This window comes from Antennarius striatus, chromosome 5 (assembly GCF_040054535.1).
Source record: "Antennarius striatus isolate MH-2024 chromosome 5, ASM4005453v1, whole genome shotgun sequence".
NCBI classification, from domain to species: Eukaryota; Metazoa; Chordata; class Actinopteri; order Lophiiformes; family Antennariidae; genus Antennarius; species Antennarius striatus.
In genome coordinates this window covers 11,232,133-11,253,656 of record NC_090780.1, presented here as the reverse complement: position 1 = coordinate 11,253,656, position 21,524 = coordinate 11,232,133, and the positions used below count along the sequence as shown (strand labels likewise).

The window sequence follows — 21,524 nt, the reverse complement described above, 5'->3', positions numbered from 1 at the left end:
TAATATTTAATAATTAGAAATGTATTAGCAAATTGTTCAGTTTTTTTCTTATAAATTATGTGGTTTGGACCACAATGAAAAATAGGGGGAAGACTTAATCCTTGAGAAGATGAAAAAAAAATTGAATAAAAAACTATTCTCTTTCTCTTTTTAAATTTGCACACAAATTAGATATACCAGTTAAATACACGGACACTTCTTACAGACCAAAAGGCCAGAGTAGGCACAAGATATAAGGTTTTGCTGTGTATTTTTCAGAGGAAATGAAAGCGCAGCTGCAGAAATAACAATGGTTTTTAGTAGGTGATTGACAGCAGAGGCCTCGACAATGACCTAACAATTCGAGGAGTCCACTCCCTGGAGTAAAAGTGGTGGTTAAAGAGGCAATGTTATCTACGGCCAATCAGAGCAGGACCAGACTGTTGCCATAGCATCAAAGCAGACATGAATAATGACCTTATCTGTTTATTTTCTTCCCTCTGTGCTCTTCTCTCATGCCCTGGAGGAAATCTATTTGAATCAAACACTTGAGGAGCAGAGAGGTGCTGGAACCAGAGAATGAAGGTGGAGATGACAAATGTGACACGGAGCAGTGATGGTGCGGAGCTGTCAGGAATGGAAAACTATGAGCTTATGACAGAACATTGTCTGATGAAAGCAGGTTGTATTTATGGACAGGTTGCAGACATACATATCATAGTAATACCAACCACCTAACATTATTTCAAAATAAGACATAGAAGAAACTTAATGAAGCTTGGAGGCATGTTGCTAACAAAATCTGAAATCCTGATGGTGGATTGTGACTTCAGAAAAGGAGTGCAAAAAAAAAAAAAAGGCAATGATAACTGGATTTAGAAAATTAGATTCAGAAGCTATATAAAGGTCACTAATGAAGGTGTTCTGTATCATTATGGTTGTGGTCAAGTTCCACTGGGAAATCTGCAAATGTCCCACTGGCCTGTGTCACTGTTGTCTTTACATATTGTGTACACTCTCCCACCGCCTCGCTTGTCTTTATCTCTTTCTGTCTTTGGCTGCTAAATGTCACGGGTGCTAATTTTATCAATTTATTGCACTGCAACTCTGAGATAAACCTTCCAGTCAACATAAAAGCAATCAAGAACAAACAGATGTCCAGGAACAGGGTGGCTGAATTGAGCTCCAGACTTGATTGTGATAGCATCTGTTGAATCTGTGTTCTATAATTTTAAAAATAAAAGCAGACTCACAGACCATACTGGGGTTTAAAAGACAGTTTATCTTTGGCACAGGGTGATGATTAGTAATGGTTGATGGCCTGTACAGGAGCTCCTTAATAGGTCCGGCTGTGAATCACATTGACAGAGAGCCAGGTGTCACTCAGACTGCTGTTGACAGCTAACGCTAGGTTCCTGAGCACGGGGAAATCACAGGCTTGCAAGTAGAGTTGTTGGAAAAGCAACAAGGAATTACTCGCCACAAGGAGTCACACCAAAAAAAGCTGCCGTAGTTACCATGGAGGATACTTTATGATTTCAAAGGGATTGTTTGAAGGGCTTGTGGTCTGCATGTTGAATAGTTAATGACAGTCAGGTGTGGAGATAGGCCAGATGTCAGTTGTGCATGAGACACACACACACACACACACACACACACACACACACACACACACACACACACACACACACACACACACACACACACACACACACACACACACACACACACACACACACACACACACACACACACACACACACACACACACACACACACACACACACACACACACACACACACACACACACACACACACACACAGAGGAAAACCAGGAGTCACCACTGAGCCATGACAAGCATCAGCATAATTACAAACTATTTATAGACTCTAATTTGACCCAGAAGCAAGTACAAAAAAGAAAAAGCTTGTTAATAATGCCACCACTTCAAATTGGGTCCTTTATGTCATGCAAATTCAGTACAATGAATTTTCCATTACCACAAGCAAATTATGGGCAAACACCTGAGAGCGACTGCACCTTAGTGGCCTACTAAAGGGAGGAAAAGAAGTAGAGAGGGATAAATTTAGACCCAGACAAAAAAAGATAATATGTGTGCAAGAGATTGAGAAAGAGTGAGAAGGGGCAGATTGACAGGAAATACCAATGTGAGTCTAAACAAAGTCAAATCACACTGGTTTGTGTCTCCCATGGCACGTTGTCAGGCAGTTCAGTAGACATCATAGCCTGCACAGACTACAGTCTTCCAGGGCAAGGTGACACCAGCCCCCATTAGCCTCTTTGAAAAGCAATCTGGGGCACACATCCAGGTTTGAACAATACCCTGAAAATTTGTCTTCAGATATGGCAGTCACTGCACAGAGACTATCACTATAGCTACTGTAAAAAACAGTTGCAGCTCTCCAAAATTCACTTTTTTTTGCAACTTTGACTTGTCAGGTTTAGACCCATTCAGTCATTGAGCTATGGACGGACCTGAAACCATGCATTATTTGTGTTTGTGTGTAGGGTAGTCTGTGATGGCATCACCACAATGAGTGGAGTTTCGTTTCCTGGTTCCTCCCTCTCCAGCTGTGGGAGAACCTGTGGAGTCCAGATGCAGTGCTTGTGTTCTGGTCAACATCTTGAAGTCCGTTTCGCCTGCTGTGGCATACCGCATCTGAGCTAGAGCCACCTCCACCAGCACCTGCCCCGTTACTGCCGCTCCCACTCACGTGTATGGGAGACCCTGAAGCACCAAACTGATACTGGCCATGGCCCTGCTCAGACCATGAAGTGCTATAGCGTCCATGAAGGGCTGGAGGTCTGTTTCCACCGATGACCCAGTCTCAGTTGGGGAATTCGCCCGGCTTGGGGCCCCATGGCTAGTCGGGTGCTAGCCCTGCTACTCCTGTGCGGTGGGGCTTTGCCACAAAGAAAGCTTATAAGGTCTTCTCTACGGATTGCTCATTGGCGCTTTTTCACCCGGGCCAACACATCCTTGTTACGGCGCTGGTGGCCTATCTGAATGCCCCAATCGAAGCTTCTCTGGTGGGCCTCCACACTCTCTTTGTATAGGTACATAACTGCTGTAGCAAAGTTCTGAAATGGCACCTACAGGGACAAACACTGCTGATGACATACTATATATACACAGTGTATATATGTACATATATATTCTTGGTTTGATGTCACCGCTACTTAATGTTTTTATTTATTATGCAGCTCAAGTTACTGTTCTTACATTTTTTCTCCCAGATATATCCATCACCAGAAGCAACAGAGGAATCTCTGCATGGTAGTAGCATAGCTTCTGTTCTTGAGAGTCTGCTTTTTTTTTTTGTCCAGTCTGCCGAGAGTCTGCCACACACACCTAATGATGTCAAGTGATTTTCCTGAACTTGTCCATGAACTGAAAGCTGAATAGGGATTTAAAATGAGTATGTAGCTCTCCCTCATTCACTAACGGACTTTTTGCACTCATGGTACTGGCTTGCCTCACTTCTTGTCTATTTGGGGTTTTTTTTTCTGTTTGTGTAGTTTCTTTAACAATACAGCTGTAGTATGCCCTCAGTGTAGCTGGGTGTCATAGTGATGCCCCACAAACATATCATGAGATGATTTCCACTGTAACTAAGAGATGCCCTGCAACCAGTCAGTAGATGACATTTCTCCACAATTCCTTCTGGTACCACCTCGGCTCACTTGGACACTTGACAAAAGTGATAACAAAATTTATACCAGGTACTAGGTTTGCTAATGTAAACACACATGTAAGCACAAAAAGAGCTTGGACGGTGTCTGTGTAAAAGGGCAAATAAATCCCCTGACTCTTGACTTGCCCTCCCATCATCCCCTGAGCTATGTGTGAAGCCACAGGTGAACCTTGCAACACTCTCCCAAACCCAACTGTCGCCATGACAACCCCCTTGAAGCTCGACAGGAGGTGGCTACATGGACCTGCTTGTGAAAAGCAAACCTCACAGATTCTCCCCTGTTTTCCTCCCTGCTTCTCGCCTCCATTCCACATCTGATTTGTACCTAAATTAAAGCTCACTCAGGTCTGAAACATCTGCATCCCTGCTCTGTGTCTAGGGTTTGCTTTGGTTCATCATCTGTTTGGCTGTAAAGGAAGCAACGTGATCCTTCACTTGAATTGGAATGTGATTTTAATAGTGTGGTCCTTTATGAAGTCACTTGCATTTTTCACACTGTCTTCAATGTATTATATACATTCAAACTTACAGTACTAGTTTTATGACAGATTTTGTTTACCAAATTCCATACTTCAACTGGACTATCTTAAATAAAGGATAAACAGATGACTGATTTGATTAACAGGGACTGCAATACCAAACTATGATATTTCTCTTTATCCATAAAGTGGTTGTTAGCGTGTTGGTAGGTAGCAGATAACAATATAAGTGTAAAATAATGTGGAATACTTCACGCCCCTGATTCTGAATGTAAACGCACTCTGTCTCTCAACCTGTGAAAGAGATGAGGTTTCCATGGAGATGGGAGGAGACACACACACACACACACACACACACACACACACACACACACACACACACACACACACACACACACACACACACACACACACACACACACACAGTCACTTGCAGTGCTTAGCTGTATTCTCTCCACCCTACTTCACATTTACTTGTAACACTGAACAGCCGAACCTCATTTATCTTCTCCAGCGCACCAAAAAGGATACATTATGTCTTATTACTCTTAGAAAAAGCTACTGTCCAGCTCTTCAGTCAAACTAGTGGCCAGTGAAAACTAATAGGTTTGTTCTTGTCAAAAAACTTGTTCAAAATACTCAGTTTGTATGAATATTATATCACAGATAGGAGTCACCGGTTTTAACATATTGTGCATTTATTATAAAAGTACAGTCTAAAAATGACATACATATGTAATTCAGTTAAGTTACTTTAGAGTCTTTTTGATAATCCTTTTTTTATATTTATACAAATTTTGTCTATATTCTATATATTATTATTATATCTTTGATTCTGTTTGATGTTGATGAGCCTGGATACGGTCACTCCAATATACATTGATATCTGTAAGCTTCAACATGATGTTATTTCTAATTTTATTCTTTGACAACCCAGACATAAAGTAATCTTTGACCAAACTTTGACCCAAACTCATGCAATGCCTGCATGTGTAACGTACAGTAGCAAACAGCTAATGTAGGAAATCTATGCCTGGACCATCCATCTCCTGAAACCCACCTCATCTCCGCTCTCTCTCAATTATTCATGCATTTTAGATGAGGAAGAGAGTCCAGACTCAGCATCTATATTTAAACTCTTGCTTGTCCATGGTGACTATATAAATAGACACAGTGTATAGTCTGGTTTGGTACACCAAAGACGGCTCTTTTCATTGGGAATTTCGAAGGTTTGGAAGGAGACAAAGAAACAGCTAGGAGAGTCGTGTGTCAAGGCATTTCTGCATTGAAGAAATGTGGTAAAGGTATAGCACTTATAGAGGAACGGGTTTTTTCTGTCCTTTAAATGTTTAAAATAAAAAACACATTAATTGAGAAGTTGTCCACCCACTTCATGCCATCATTTTCATAAACAGGCACACGTCCGCAAAAAAAGACAAGACAATGAAGAATCATAACAAAAATTGTAACACTAAAGCACTGAATACATGGAGACTGGGGTCTCCATGTATTCATATAAAGCCAAATAATGAATGTGTGGAGCAGTTTTTACACCAAAGTTTATTAATCTGTGAAATAAGTGAGAGTCACATGCAGACAGCAAAGAAAATGTAAATATGACAGATGTATTGATTTATAAAACAAAGGGAAATGCACACACACATACACACACTAGCACACAGTCAATCAAAAATTATGCTTGAATAGAAGGCAGCTACAAGACTAAGAATCACTGAAATGACAGTTGCCATGGCGATAGAAACACTGGTTTTCAACATATTTATGATGTAATGTGAAAGAGAAAAAAAGGAGAGACATGGAAACAACACAAAATGTCAAGAAAGCAAAGGCAAGACTAGAATTGTCCGGACTGAATGCTGTGAATGTCGTACACTTTGTTCTCAGAGCAAAAGCAGGTTCAATAGGAAGTAAGATTACTCTTAATCCTGACCTCAAACATGTGCTTACTGCAGATATTCTACTTACTAACAGCTTCATTTGAGTCCATATTTCACGGTTTGTGAGAACAGATCAGTAGCCATTCAGTGTCCGCACTGTTAATCCTCTTTAGAAATATACCTATTAACATGTACAATGAATGAAATTGGACAGCTATATAAGTTAAATTGTGTTTGCATTTAAATCAGCCTCTGTTGTGTTGGATGAGAGCTACTTGAGCAGACATCCTGGCTGTGGCTTGAATACCTTTCAAGTGTAAGAAAACACAATGTGTAGATGATGAGCAACAATGCATTCAAAATGTATAATTCAATTACCGCAACATGTATAGGAGGTGCTGTACTGATGGAAATAAATGTGGAAGACGATAATTAAATGATAAGTAAGCCCTGCCCCCCTTTGGCGCTGCTGATATCCGCATAAAGCCTCACGTATAATGACAACACTGACGGATTTGACGGTTGACCTGACAGTAATTTAAAACAAAATGGGATCCGTCTTGACGGTAATTTCAGAGAGATACGGAAAAAAGTCAGTCTTTCTTTCAAAGAACATCAACATAACATGCTGCTGGCTCTGGTAGATTTTATCATCTGGTAACTAAGTTAACTAAGCTAACTAAGTTAATGTTCTCTGAGCTGGTCAAGAACACCATTTCCAACTGTCTGGTGAAGGTTCCCAAGAATCGCAGCCAAAATGTTTTACAAAGATAATCTTGCAAATTGTATATGAGATTAAAGCTGATGACGAGTGATTACCAACACGTATAAGAGTGATCAAAAGCCTGAGTGCAGAGCTGCATGATTGGAGCAAAGAGCAAAAGTTGAAGATTCATTCAGAGGACATAAATGCAAAAAAGTGAATTGTCCATTTTAACAAGTTTTATACTTGTTTTATTTCTGAAATAACACAAATAAAGCTGGGGATGGTGTGAACAATCCCCCAAAGCAGGGGAAAGCAATTCACGCAATGTGACTCTACACAGTGGGAGAGTTCTTTGCAGTGGATGTACTATTGTGAGCTGGGGTGGGGGGGGGGGGGGACCAACAACGTCAAACCTCAAGAAATAATGAAAACGTCCTTAGCCTTAGGAATAACACAAATATAGTTCTGGTAAGCTGTATATGCTAGCTAGGTTACTGTATGTCAACAGGCAAACACACTGCTAACTGTCTCATAGCCTACAGACCTACTCCTTACTACATTCTCAGACAGTAGGCCTATATACTGGCCATGATTTATTCATGTTCCAGGATTGTAGCAAGATGAATGTTCAAGTTAGACATCATTCAGTCATTGTTTTAAGGATAGTGTGTGGACTTACTGCACAGATCACTGGCACACTGGATTAATTCCAAATTAATAACCCAGTTAATATTTCTGCCTCACGTGATCCAATTTGATATTCTGAGGTATTAAGCCAGTGCTGTTTGACTGCAAGTCACTGTGTGTGTGTGTGTGTGTGTGTGTGTGTGTGTGTATGTGTGTGTGTGTGTGTGTGTGTGTGTGTGTGTGTGTGTATGTGTGTGTGTGTGTGTGTGTGTGTGTGTGTGTGTGTGTGTGTGTGTGTGTGTGTGTGTGTGTGTGTGTGTGTGTGTATGTGTGTGTGTGTGTGTGTATAGGGAGTATAAGCGGAGGAGCTTATACTCCCTATGCACATTTTAATAATTAGCATTAATAGCATACTACATGTAGCTGTGAAAGCACCACTGCCACCTACTGTAGTGGCTGTGCAATTACACTTTTGCCATGCATGTTTCCTAGGTCACACACACCCAACTATGATGATAATAACCTCTATCAAAGAAGATGAGTTTACTAAGAATGGATGTAAGGGAATGGGATTACAGAATGAAGGGGGAGTTTATGTTATTTACAAAGTTTATTTGAAGCGGTGGTGAAGAGAATAAATACAGAGATACAGTCTGCTGACACTGTACTCTCCAGTGATCAGTGAGCATACGGCAAGACGGTTATGTTGGCCTACCAGCTAGTCTAACATCCTACCACCAAGTGTAATCTTTATTCATTTTTATTTTTTTAAAGAATGGTCCATTTGAATAAAGAAGGATCTGTTTTTTGTGATGATACAGTATAAACAGCATGTGTAACTGTTATTTTCATGAGTGTGTGTGCATGTTTACATGCATACGTGCTTGTGTGTGTGTATGTGTGTATGAGTGTGTGCATGCGCTTGTGTGCCTGTCTTAATGCGCAGAATGATGGGAAGGATTTTGTGTGCCACACATACATTTGTACATTGAAACATGACAGTCGTCCCCTACCAGATATAAAATGCAGGCTACCATCACATGGCTTAATGAAGGTTTCTCCTTCACATCAGTAGATTCTATTTTTTGCCTCTGGCCTTCACGCTTTCCTCAAAGTCATTCACTCCTCCTTCCACACAACCTGCTCAGTGAAGTGAAACACCCCACAGACGAGAGATGTGATGGTTACAAGTGGAGCATCTTCTGCACCTGAGCACAGCGACCCTGTTTTATGTGCATATGGATCAGAAATAGACCATGTGGATGAGTACAGTCACAGTGATGGGTCCCCTCTACAGGGCCACAAGCAAGAGACAGGCCTCCCTGCTGTGTTGTGTTCAATATATGTGGTAATGAGATAAAATATAATCATAGACTTCTCAGTGTTTACACTTGTTCTAGTCATCAGCAAGAACCTTGTATAAAAATCTGAGGAAATACTTCTCAATGGAGTACAGACTGTGATTTTCAGACGGACCACTTGAGTTGTAGCAACACACACAAACATTCTGTGTGTCACAATCAATGAAGCTACTCTTCTCTTTCTGCTGTTCAGCTCACCTACACTTTGCTGTAACACTGATCAAAGCGCTTTCTCCTGTAGTTACTGGTCATACAGTGGGGGGAAAAGTATTTAGTCAGCCACCGATTGTGCAAGTTCTCCCACTTAAAAAGATAAGAGAGACCTGTAATTGTCATCATAAGTATACCTCAACTACAAGAGATAGAATGAGAAAAAAAAAATCTGAAAATCACATTGTTACGGCAGCGTAGAGCTGCCACACAAAGAAAATAAAAACCGGGACGTATCACGTTATTTCGTGATACGTATCTCGGAATTTCGTGATAGTATCACGTAATTTTGTGATACGTATCACGTAATTTTGTGATACGTATCTCGTTATTTTGTGATACGTATCACGAAATAACGTGATAGGATTTTTTAAAGTGGTTTCATTTACTGTCTGCTGGCCATCAGTAAATCATGGCTCCTTTACATGATGCCATTGAATTATATTTCATGCTTGGCTTGAGACATGGTGAGATTTTAGTTATTGGGCTCCGTGGATGACATTTATATAAGCATGCGTACCCTAAGACGACACTTGAAAAAGATGGGGCTATACCGGAGGAAAAACGAGTCGGACCCTCTTGAGGGTCGTTCCTCATTGATGAGCTGGAGGGACACAGCCGGCTGCATGGATACAAGCTCCATCATGTCAACATAACATTCATTCATTCATTCATTCATTCATTCATTCATTCATTCATTCATTCATTCATTCATCCATCTTCTAAACCGCTTAATCCGCAAACGCAGGTCGCGGGTCAACATAACATTTTATCACGAAATTCCGAGATACGTATCACGAAATTCCGAGATACTATCACGAAATTCCGAGATACTATCACGAAATTCCGAGATACTATCACGAAATTCCGAGATACTATCACGAAATTCCGAGATACGTATCACGAAATAACGTGATACGTCCCGGTTTTTATTTTCTTGGTGTGGCAGCTCTACGCTTCCGTACATTGTCTAATTTTTGAAGAATTTATTTGCAAATTATGGCGGAAAATAAGTATTTGGTCAGGAACAAAAGTTCATCTCAATACTTTGTTATATTCCCTTTGTTGGCAATGACAGAGGTCAAACATTTTCTGTAAGTCTTCACAAGGTTTTCACACTTTTGCTGGTATTTTTAGCCTATTCCTCCATGCAGATCTCTTCTAAAGCAGTGATGTTTTGGGACTGTCATTGGGCAACAAGGACTTTCAACTCCCTCTAAAGATTTTCTATGGGGTTGAGATATGGAGACTGGCTAGGCCACTCCAGGACCTTGAAATGCTTCTTACGAAGCCAATCCTTTGTTGGCCGGGCAGTATGTTTGGGATCATTGTCATGCTGAAAGACATAGCACGTTTGATCTTCAATGCCCTTGCTCATGGAAGGATATTTTTACTCAAAATCTCACGATACATGGCCCCATTCATTCTTTCCTTCACACAGATCAGATCAGTTGTCATGGTCCCTTTGCAGAAAAACAGCCCCAAAGCATGATGTTTCCACCCCCACAGTAGGTATGGTGTTCTTTGGATGCAATTCAGTATTCTTTCCCCTCCAAACATGAGAAGTTGTGTTTCTACCAAAAAGTTCTATTTTGGTTTCATCTGACCATAGGACATTCTCTTCTGGACGTCCTCTTCTGGATCATCCAAGTGCTCTCTAGCAAACGGGCTTGGACATTATTGCCTTAAACAGGGGGACACATCTGGCACTGCAGGATGTGAGTCCCTGGCGGCGTAGTGTGTTACTGATAGTAGCCTTTGTTACGTATGTCCCAGCTCTCTGTAGGTCATTCACTAGGTCCCCCTGTGTGGTTCTGGGATTTTTGCTCATCGTTCTTGTGATCATTTTGACCTCACAAGGTGAGATCTTGCATGGGGCCACAGATCGAGGGAGACTTTCAGTAGTCTTGTATGTCTTCCATTTTCTAATAATTGCTCCCATAGTTGGTTTCTTCACACCAAGCTGCTTGCCTATTGAAGAGTCAGTCTTCCCAGCCTGGTGCAGGTCTACAATTTTGTTTCTGGCATCCTTTGACAGCTCTTTGGTCTTGGACATAGTGGAGTTTGGAGTGTGACTGTTTGAGGTTGTGGACAGATGTATTTTATACTGCTAATGGTTTCAAAAAGGTGCCATTAAAAAAGCAGTGGAGGACAGAGGAGCCTCTTAAATAAGTTACAGCTTTGTGAGTGCCAGAAATCTTTCCTGTTTTTAGGTGACCAAATACTTATTTTCCACCATAATTTGCAAATAAATTCTTTAAAAATCAAACAATGTGATTTTCTGGATGTTTTTTCTCATTCTGTCTCTCATAGTTGAGGTATACCTATGATGACAATTACAGGTCTCTCTCCTCTTTTTAAGTGGGAGAGCTTGCATGGTTGGAAGCTGACTAAATACTTTTTCCCACCCACTTCATTAGTCTACATAACCTTAATTTTCACCTGAAGGTCCGATGGACAAGAGTTAACCATTCGGTCTCCCCAAATTCTGTTGTGCTGAGTTTGGTTTGGTTTAGGCTTTTGATCCTGGGGATCGATCTGAACAGAAAACCTAAATATGACTCTGAGCACAAGTACTATATCCACATAAAGTGCGCCTTCCTTCCTCGTGGTTAATGCGTTCCAGGAACCACACATGATTAACGAATTGTCTGCAATGAAGCAACAAACTATTTATTTTATTATTTATGGTACTTTAAACGTTTATGAACCCTCTCCATGCTGATATTAAACAACCTTCTATCTGTATTACCTTTTCCCACACTCTTATTGCCTGTTTAAAGCATTTTTGTGTCTCACGTAAGTCCAAGATTCACAGAACAGAACACATTTCTGGATGCCGTCAGCCAACAGAATGCGCGTACGGTGTCATGTGACTGCCTACCAAAAATCTGCGATGAGGTGAAAATGAGGTGAGTGTTGATGCAAGAATGCAACAGCAATGAATCAATGTCAGTATGAAAATGATAATAAATTAAGGAGACAGAACAAGCTCCTAACCTTTCAATCAGAAAATGACTTCCTCACTGTACAATAGGAAAGGCAGTCAATACTTTGCTATGTAATATTGTTATGTGTAAGATTTGTTTGCAAAATGCGTGCTTGCGATTCATAATCACACACCAAGGTGGCATGAGGCTTTTATTTGTTTATTCTGTGTAAAAACAATTTGTTTTCAAAATTTTAAACTAAAAAACACTTCTGAGACAAGAAAAACAACTTTATCTTCCAAAATTGTGTAATGAAAAATTTTCTCCATTTCGTACTAATTATAAGAAATAGGAATGAACTAAGTCATTAATGTAGCCACAAGAGGATACAAGCCAGTGTCTTATTGTGCTGGTCCCAAGCCCGGATAAATACAGAGGGTTGCGTCAGGAAGGGCATCCGGTGTAAAACTTTTGCCAAATCAAAGATGCGAACCAAACCTATGACTCCCATACCGGATCGATTGAGGCCCGGGTTAACAACGACCACCATCAGCGCTGTTGACCTACAGGGCGCCGGTGGAAATTGGACTACTGTTGGTCGAAGAAGGACAGGAGGAAAGTGTGTTCGCACGAAGAGAGAGAAGAGGAGCGCCAAGAGTATAGGACTGAGAGTAGGGACATTGAATGTTGGAACTATGACAGGAAAAGGTAGAGAGTTGGATGACATGATGCAGAGGAGGAAGGTAGACATACTGTGTGTCCAGGAGACCAGGTGGAAAGGTAGCGAGGCTACCTTTCCAAGGCTACCAAGGTTTAGGAGCAGGGTTCAAGTTGTTCTACTATGGTGTAGATGGGAAGAGAAATGGAGTAGGAGTTATTTTGAAGGAGGAGTTTGTTAGGAATGTCCTGGAGGTAAAAAGAGTGTCAGATAGAGTGATGAGTCTGAAGCTGAGAGGAGCTGGAGGAGAAGGAGAAATTCTAGCTGGACATTGATGAAGTGATGCAGAGCATACCTAGAAGTGAGAGAGTTGTCATTGGTGCAGACTTCAATGGACATGTTGGTGCAGGAAACAGAGGTGATAAGGAGGTGATGGGCAGGTTTGGTATCCAGGAGAGGAACGCAGATGGACAGATGGTAGTTGACTTTGCAAAAAGGATGACCTATAAGAGTGGTGGTGGTAGGAGCACACAGGTAGACTACATCTTGTGTAGACGGTGTAACCTGAAGGATATCATTGACTGCAAAGTAGTGGTAGGCGAGAGTGTAGCCAAACAGTATAGGATGGTGGTGTGCAGGATGACTCTGGTGGTGAGGAAGATGAAGAGGGCAAAGGCAGAGCAGAAGATGAACTGCTGGAAGCTGAAAAGGGAAGAGTGTTGCATGACTTTTAGGAAGGAGTTAAGACAAGCTCTGGGTGGCCAGGAGGTGCTTCCAGATGACTGGACAACTACAGCTAATGTGATCAGGGAGACAGGTAGGAGAGAACTTGGTGTGTCATCTGGAAGGAAAGTAGATAAGGAGACTTGGTGGTGGAATGAGGAGGTACAGGAGTGTATAAAGAGAAAGAGGTTTGCTAAGAAGAAGTGGGGCACTGAGAGGACTGAGGAGAGTAGATGGGAGTACAAGAAGATGGTATGGTGAAAGTACAGGTAGCAAAGGCCAAACAAGGGGCTTATGATGACTTGTATGCTAGGTTGGACAGTAAGGAGAGAGAGACTGATCTACACTGGTTGGCAAGGCAGAGAGACAGAGATGGGAAGGACATGCAGCAGGTTAGGGTGATTAAGGATAGGGACGGAAGTCTATTGACAGGTGCCAGTAGTGTGATGGGAAGATGGAAAGAGTACTTTGAAGAGTTGATGAACGTAGAAAATGAGAGAGAACAAAGACTAGAAGAGGTGACTGCTGTGGACCAGGAAGTAGCAAAGATTAGTCAGGATGAAGTGAGGAGGGCATTGAATAGGATTAAGAGCGGAAGGCAGTCGGTCCTGATGATATACCTGTAGAGGTTTGGAAGTGTCTAGGAGAGGTGGCAGTACAGTTTCTGACCGGGTTGTTCAACACGATCTTAGATAGTGAGAATATGCCTGAGGAATGGAGGAGAAGTGTGCTGGTGACCAATTTTTAAGAACAAGGGAGATGTGCAGAGTTGTGGCAACTACAGAGGAATAAAGCTGATGAGCCATACAATGAAGTTATGGGAGAGAGTAGTGGAAGATAGACTACAGGAAGAAGTAAGCATTTGTGAGCAGCAGTATGGTTTCATACCAAAACGTGTACTACAGATGCCGTATTTGCTTTGAGGATGTTGATAGAGAAGTACAGAGAAGGCCAAACGGAGCTGCATTGTGTTTTTGTAGATCTGGAGAAAGCTTATGACAGGGTACCCAGAGAGGAACTGTGGTATTGTATGAGGAAGTCTGGATTGGCAGAGAAGTATGTTAGAATGTTGCAGGACATGTATGAGGACAGTAAGACAGTGGTGAGGTGTGCTGTAGGTGTGACAGAGGAGTTCAAGGTGGAGGTGGGACTGCATCAGGGATCACCTCTGAGCCTCTTCTTGTTTGCTATGGTGATGGACAGGCTGACGGATGAGGTTAGACAGGAATCTCCATGGACTATGATGTTTGCAGATGACATTGTGATCTGTAGTGAGAGCAGGGAACAGGTGGAGGAGAAGCTAGAGAGGTGGAGGTTTGTCCTGGAAAGAAGAGGAATGAAGGTTAGCCGCAGTAAGACAGAGTACATGTATGTGAATGAGAGGGACCCAAGTGGAAGAGTGAGGTTACAGGGAGCAGAGATCAAGAAGGTGGAGGATTTTAAATACTTAGGGTCAACAGTCCAGAGCAATGGAGAGTATGGAAAAGAGGCGAAGAAGTGTGTACAGGCAGGATGGAACGGGTGGAGAAAAGTGTCAGGTGTGATGTGTGATAGAAGAGTTTCAGCTAAAATGAAAGGTGTACAAAACTGTGGTGAGACCAGCAATGTTTGGTCTAGAGACAGTGTCACTGAGGAAAAGACAGGAGACAGAGCTGGAGGTAGCAGAGATGAAGATGCTGAGGTTCTCTCTGGGAGTGACCAGGAAGGATAGGATCAGGAATGAGTACGTCAGAGGGACAGCACATGTTAGAGGTTTTGGAGATAAAGTCAGAGAGACCAGACTGAGATGGTTTGGACATGTCCAGAGGAGAGATAGTGAATGTATTAGTAGAAGGATGCTGAGTTTTGAACTGCCAAGCAGAAGGCCTAGAGGAAGACCAAAGAGGAGGTTTATGGATGTAATGAGGGAGGACATGAAGGTAGTTGGTGTGAGAGAAGAGGATGCAAAGGAAAGGGTTAGATGGAGGCAATTGATTCGTTGTGGCGACCCCTGAAGGGAAAAGCCGAAAGGAAAAGAAGAAGAAGGAATGAACTAAGTCATCAGACTTTCCATTGTTGCTCTGACAACGTTAGCGTTTAGACGGTGTTGTGTGTCACACCCTAGCATGTGGTTCACTAGACAATGATATCACTTCTGAAGTTTCTGTATAGGTCACTCATTAACATAACATGCTTGTAAGTCTATGAGCAAGACTGCATGTGATGCTTGGAGTACCAAAGCTATTAAGTCTTAATGGTAATGTCCTAATAATAAAATATTCTACTATACGTGAAGAAACATCTCAAACACAGGTCATGATTCCATGTTGAGGGGAAACCATTTCAACAGTGTTGTTTTTTTCGAATGAAACATTTGGCTGCACAGAAAGTTTAGGCTAAGCATTGAATAGTATTATGTAAAATCCACTTGCTTGTGTCTTTTCATTTTTAAAATAGTGAATAATTTCTGATTATTTTAATTATACATGTGTTTTCTCCTATGAACAGGGGGGCATCTGCATCTTAGAACAACTTTGTTGTGAATTAATTCAGAAGCTCTGGGTCTTACAAGCTGAACTTCTGTTTTTTTTTGCTCTCATAGCAGAAACAAAATACTTACCAGATGCTTTTGTTCTTTTGGCCTCCAGGAATGTGGGTGAATGTCCCACCACTGAGTCTGTTTAATCTCATCTGAATGCATTGCTTCCCATAACAATGATTATCACATATTTTTATTCAGGTTCAACTGACTGTAATGCGTTTTGAATTGTACAGCTTCGTCAAAGACAGACTGAATCAATCACGATGTGAGGTGATAATTATTTACACACATCCATGTTTGGACTTTTAAATAAACTTGCTTAGATTTTCACACGGACTAGTATGACGCAGTCTATAAAAAACAATTAAAATAACACTTTTAACAAAGCAAAATGTATGAATGTAATTCTGAATGTTTCGCCAATGGAATATGATGCCAGCTTGAAATATGAAACCAACAATATTTCTGCGCACAACAAAGGTATAAACAAAATAATGTGAATCTGGGTAATGAACAGTGAAAATATGAAAGAATTTTCTGTTGCTGAAATGTCAAACAATACATACACAAGTGTGTGATTCAAATAATTCCTGCATGTGCGAAACAGGAATTTGAACACTGCATCATCAAATGATGACAGACCTGACTTTGTGTTGTTCTGGGAAGAGATAATATCAAATCTTTTCTATGATCATCTGCGGAGATATTTTCCTCTTAGTCATAACCCTACATCTTCATTTTATATTTCTCAACTTTCAGTCATTTTTCTTTCACTTTTCTGTTGACTCCAAACCTCTTGCTCTATTTGCCTGCCTGCCCCCCCCCCCCCCCCACACACACACAAAAAAAATTCTTTGTTGCTCAAGCTCTCTCCTCTTAATGTCTTTCACTCAGTGCAGTGCTCACATAACAATTCCACACTGAATGAGCAAGATGGCTGTCTAGCTTTGGAGTGTCGATTCACAGTTCTGACCGCAAAACACAAAACAATCTCAAAATCAATTTAGTGTGTGATAAAAAAAAAAAGACCAAATCATTTTCACCATAGTTCTTAAATTTCTGTTTTTGTTCAACAGTTCTTTTCCACAAATTTGTAAGCACAAACAGGGTTTTTTGTCTATGATGAGCAGAGTGTTGAAATTTAGTACAATTATAACAATTTCAAATGGTATAACAGAAATTTAATTGTGATAATATACCAGGCAAAACAAACAATCTGTGCTAAACCTTTTCTGCAGCAGCATAAAATACCAAAGCGGTGTCCTCAGTGTAAGAGTGAAAAGCAGTCCCCGAAATATCCTCTACAAAATGCATGACATGACTTGTAAAATACTTTCAAGCATGACTCAACCACTAGAGAATGAGACCTCTGCACATTAACAGTGAAAGAAAATACAAAGCAAAACGTTCAGACAATCTCGAGCTCTTCCCTGAACCTTTATCCACCCAGTCAAAGAGCAGTAGCAATAAAATAATCAGTGAAAAGACTATTATTCTCATCATAATGTTGATCTTCTTCACTGTGGCTTGGTCTTTTCTATTCTTGAACATGTGTGCCCCCATATTCAACTGCATATTATATCTCTAACACATTAAATGACAGCACCACCACAAATGTGGTTATGTAATCTTCTCTGGATCATTATGAGATTTGCCATGAACATTCAGTCTCCTCAGAGGCGCAACATAAATTTTGGAGACCCAAATGAAATTTCCAGTATTGCTGCTATCAGCCCAAGTGGGCAACTTTGGAACAGGTCTGTCTCCTGGCCTGAAGCAAAATGTTTGTCCTGCATAATGCTGTCACCAGAAAACACACTGAAAGTTAAAATCACTTTCCTTTACTGTTAACATCAGGCCAATTGTCTGCTGCTTGTGTAGTATACCCACAAGACTGTTGACATCAGCAGTTAAAGGGGGATTATCCAACCTCAGTGGACATCTTAACCGAACTGAGTGTTTTGCAGTTCTTTCTCGAGGGTAATTAAAAAGAGGAACTTTTGAGCTTCTTTTAAGTGAAAGAAGCTCACCGGTGCACATTGCTGGGGTTTCAACCAGATTTATGTTAATGCATGTATATAAACATGATAATATAAATAAATATATAGGGACATTACGTGATGTTACACAAGAATTTAAGGAGTCTAAACTATGAAAGGAGCCAGTCGTGGTGATGGATCCACAGATGATTACACAATTGTTTCAGGACATTAAGTTCTTAGCAATTTTGCATCTGCAAGGATTGTTTTGGCTTTTCTGTCCGGCACCAAACAGCAGAGATAATCACAGACCATCTAGTAAACACTGAGAAGTGGATGACAGTTTGTGGAGACCAGCTAAAAGGATTGTCAATAATTGACGTACATTAGAAGCTGATCAGATTCCAACTGAATGCAAATGTTCCTTTCTATCTACTGGATGTAAGAGACAACTGTGTCAATCTCATGAGGTGATGATACTTAATGTATCATCACCTCTGTCCAAATAGGACCAGTTCTGTGGGTCACGTTGTCAAAAACTAGCTTGTCAAAAACTAGTTGTCAAAAACAACCGTATGTTGATGACTCTAATGTGATCTATGAATAGAGTAAGAGTAAGAGGATTAACTGAAGAGATTTTATTTTTTTAACCAGGATTTAATGTTATCATAAGCATTCAGTTGAAACTCTGGAGATACAGTATGTGTATGTATTTGAGTGTCAGTGTGTATAAAAAGAGATTCTCACTAAGAACAAGATAAATAAAAAACAATTAGTCAATCAATGACCTTCACGCCATCCTACTAATGAATCTATACGTCATGCAGAGTATGGCTAAGACTTAAAGATGGACCAGATAATATTTGTTTATTGTTAAAATTATTTCAGTGTTAAACTTTGTACCTGAGGTGAAGTTAATATAACTAAATTGAAATCTGATCTAAAACCTCCCGGGGCCCTGCTGTTGATGAGGAGACTCAATGACAGACAGAGAGAGAAACTGTAGAGGCATTCAGTCTCCAGAGAACACATGATCCCAGCTTATATCTCTGCACCTCACAAAGCCAGACGCTGTGGACACACAACCTGGGGAAGTCTGATAAGTTATTTTCCCCTAATCCCCTATCAAGTATAGATTTGTGACCTCAGTATTGCATGGTCACTCTGCTTCCTGCCAGTTACATGAGTTATTTGATATTCACTGCATCTCTTCCGATATTGTGTTTCTAACATGCGGGACTTCAAGGCTGTCAGATTTATACCTGTGTGCATCCATTTCTACAGTATTTGGAGGAACCAGACAAAGGCCACATTAATTACATGTATGTCTTTACCTTTGCTACATTCATTCAGATTAGAGCTGAAAGTCCAGCGGTATATTAAAATAATGGATTAAATAGTGACTGTCAATGTTACTGATCAAGAGAATTAGACAGCACGGAAACAGTTGATCTTTCATGATCTACTCAGTCCATAAAAATAGACAGTGGCAGATTGAGCTGCTGAATTGGGGCGTAACATCCCAGCCTTGGTTTTATACACCTTCATCTATTTGACTGAGCTGTGATTCTCCATCTGTCAGAAATAGTGATAAATTCTAATCTGGATTCAGTTGCAGACTGATTTCTGAGCAGCAGTATAGCCAAACAAGATTTCTATAGTATCTTAAGTGTGACATAAGAGGGACATAATTACATTTTTTGCCTGTCATGTGATGCACAATAGACACTTATGGTGTAGGAAATGGTAATTCCCCAATTTTAAGATGTGTGTAGGACAAAAATGAAAATGATCTCAAATTGATTATTTCCAGTTCAGCATGTTGTATTTGAGTGCTTCAGTAATGAATCTGTGGCTAAAGAGTTAAGAATAATGCTGCTGAAATTAAATAATGTATTCCAAGCTACTTGTTGGAAATCTCTAGGGATTATTAACATTGCGTAACACAATAATGCTAGTTTAAAGACAGATGCTCTGCAAATCAAAGTGCAAAAAACATGATCTAGTTGCTAAGCGATATTTTCAGCATTCTAATTTGGTTACATCTAATAGTTTTGGTATTATCTGGCATTATTGACGACAGAAAGCTCTTAAATCCACTTACCATGACATTACATAAATGTTACAGCAGGTGAATACAGGCTTTTCTTGGTGCTTTTTTGCCAGCGGACAGAGACGATCTTATTTTATGGTGACCCAAATCTGATTTTGAGTAAGAGATAGACAATAATTTGACTTACAAAGAATGCAGACAGAGAAAAGGAAGATTTGAATTGGGTCCGGAGTCTCCCGGAGAATAATTAATGTGACATTTCCCTGACATTTAGTCAGAGGTATAGTGGTGGAGCCTGAAGAATTGGAGGAAGGAAGCAGACTATGAGTCATTGATGGAAACGATAGACAGGAAGGACAACAAGGCAGAGAAAATACAGGCAGCAACGCTTTGGTTTCCCCTTGACATCTTGTCAAATATTGTTTTGTGCTTATCTCTGCCATTCACCATGTGTCTACAGGGTGCCATCCATATATTTCCACCTCTGATAGCTGATGGGCTGGCAATGGAGGTCTGTGGTTGACAAAGTACTGCCTTTTAAGCCAAAAAAATGTTCTGGTTTATATAAAAAAATGAAAAAGACAACACATCTACCCATACCAATGCTGTTAGTAGTAGCTGTAGTTTGATCTGTGGTTTTATGCTGCTATTTTAAGCTAACTGTGTATTGATAACTCAATGTCTTTGCTGTGTTAGGGGTTTTCTTGCATTACCCGGTGCATCATCACAGGCTTATAATGAGGCCAAACAAAGACATGATGAATACTTCTTTAAATTGTAGGTGCTGCCACCACTCATCGCTTAGTCATTATTAAGAGCTACAGATTAGTACAAAACAATATGCTTAAGTGATCTGCTGTATCATTATTCAAAGAGAAGAGTACTCATCTGAGCTGAGCACTTTGAAACTGTTCTCCAGTGATGTTCCCAAGAATTACAGATATTACTGTGCAGTAATGGACACAGCAATGGACGCTAGACTCAGAGTGGTGATCTCCTTTTTGTAGACTACAACACTTCCTTAGCTCTAACATAATAAACATTGATTTTACATCTCTTTGATTCCTTGGAAGAAGATATTTCATTGATACACTCACAGCACTCATCTAAGTCTGTTCTTGGGGTGGCACTGACACTTCTCACTGCAAAGCAGCACCCAACAAAGACTGCTAATATTTACAGTTACTTTTCCTAAATGTTTCCCAAACAAGTTACTTTACTCCCATTTAAACAGACAGTATTTTCTGTGGTGCCTCCAGTCCAATCTGTGAATTTGTGATCAAAAGCTGTTCATGTTTTAACACTGCTATGGGTTCCCAGGCTGCTGGTGCTGCAGGTGTGGCTCCGAGTGCAGCTCAGAGAAGTCTAGTCAGTCAGGAAATATTGTGCAGTTGGGGGAAAAGCTCATTCTTTAATCATTAGTAATTCAGCAGTCACTACAAACAAAAAATACACTTAATACTAATTTTCATTCCCATGACTGTTGTTCAATGCTCAACGTTCTTTTAAAACACTTGTAAATAAATTTAATAGTTGTCTGAACTTAATAAATGAGTTAACTTCTATCATTATTATGTGTTTTATGGCTGTTTAATATCTCTGTCTTGCTCTATATGTTAAATAAAATATATGCATGCCTGTATGTCAGAATATTCTTTTGTTGATCAAACACAGGTCCTCTT

General features: G+C 40.4%; 1 protein-coding gene and 1 pseudogene across 1 annotated transcript in view; both read right to left on the bottom strand.

The window, feature by feature from the left end:
• Positions 1–21,524, bottom strand: part of kcnb1 (potassium voltage-gated channel, Shab-related subfamily, member 1) — a 31,656-nt gene that overhangs the window by 5,858 nt on the left and 4,274 nt on the right. The window lies entirely within an intron of this gene.
• On the bottom strand, positions 2,491–11,034 carry LOC137594921 (HUWE1-associated protein modifying stress responses-like; annotated as a pseudogene).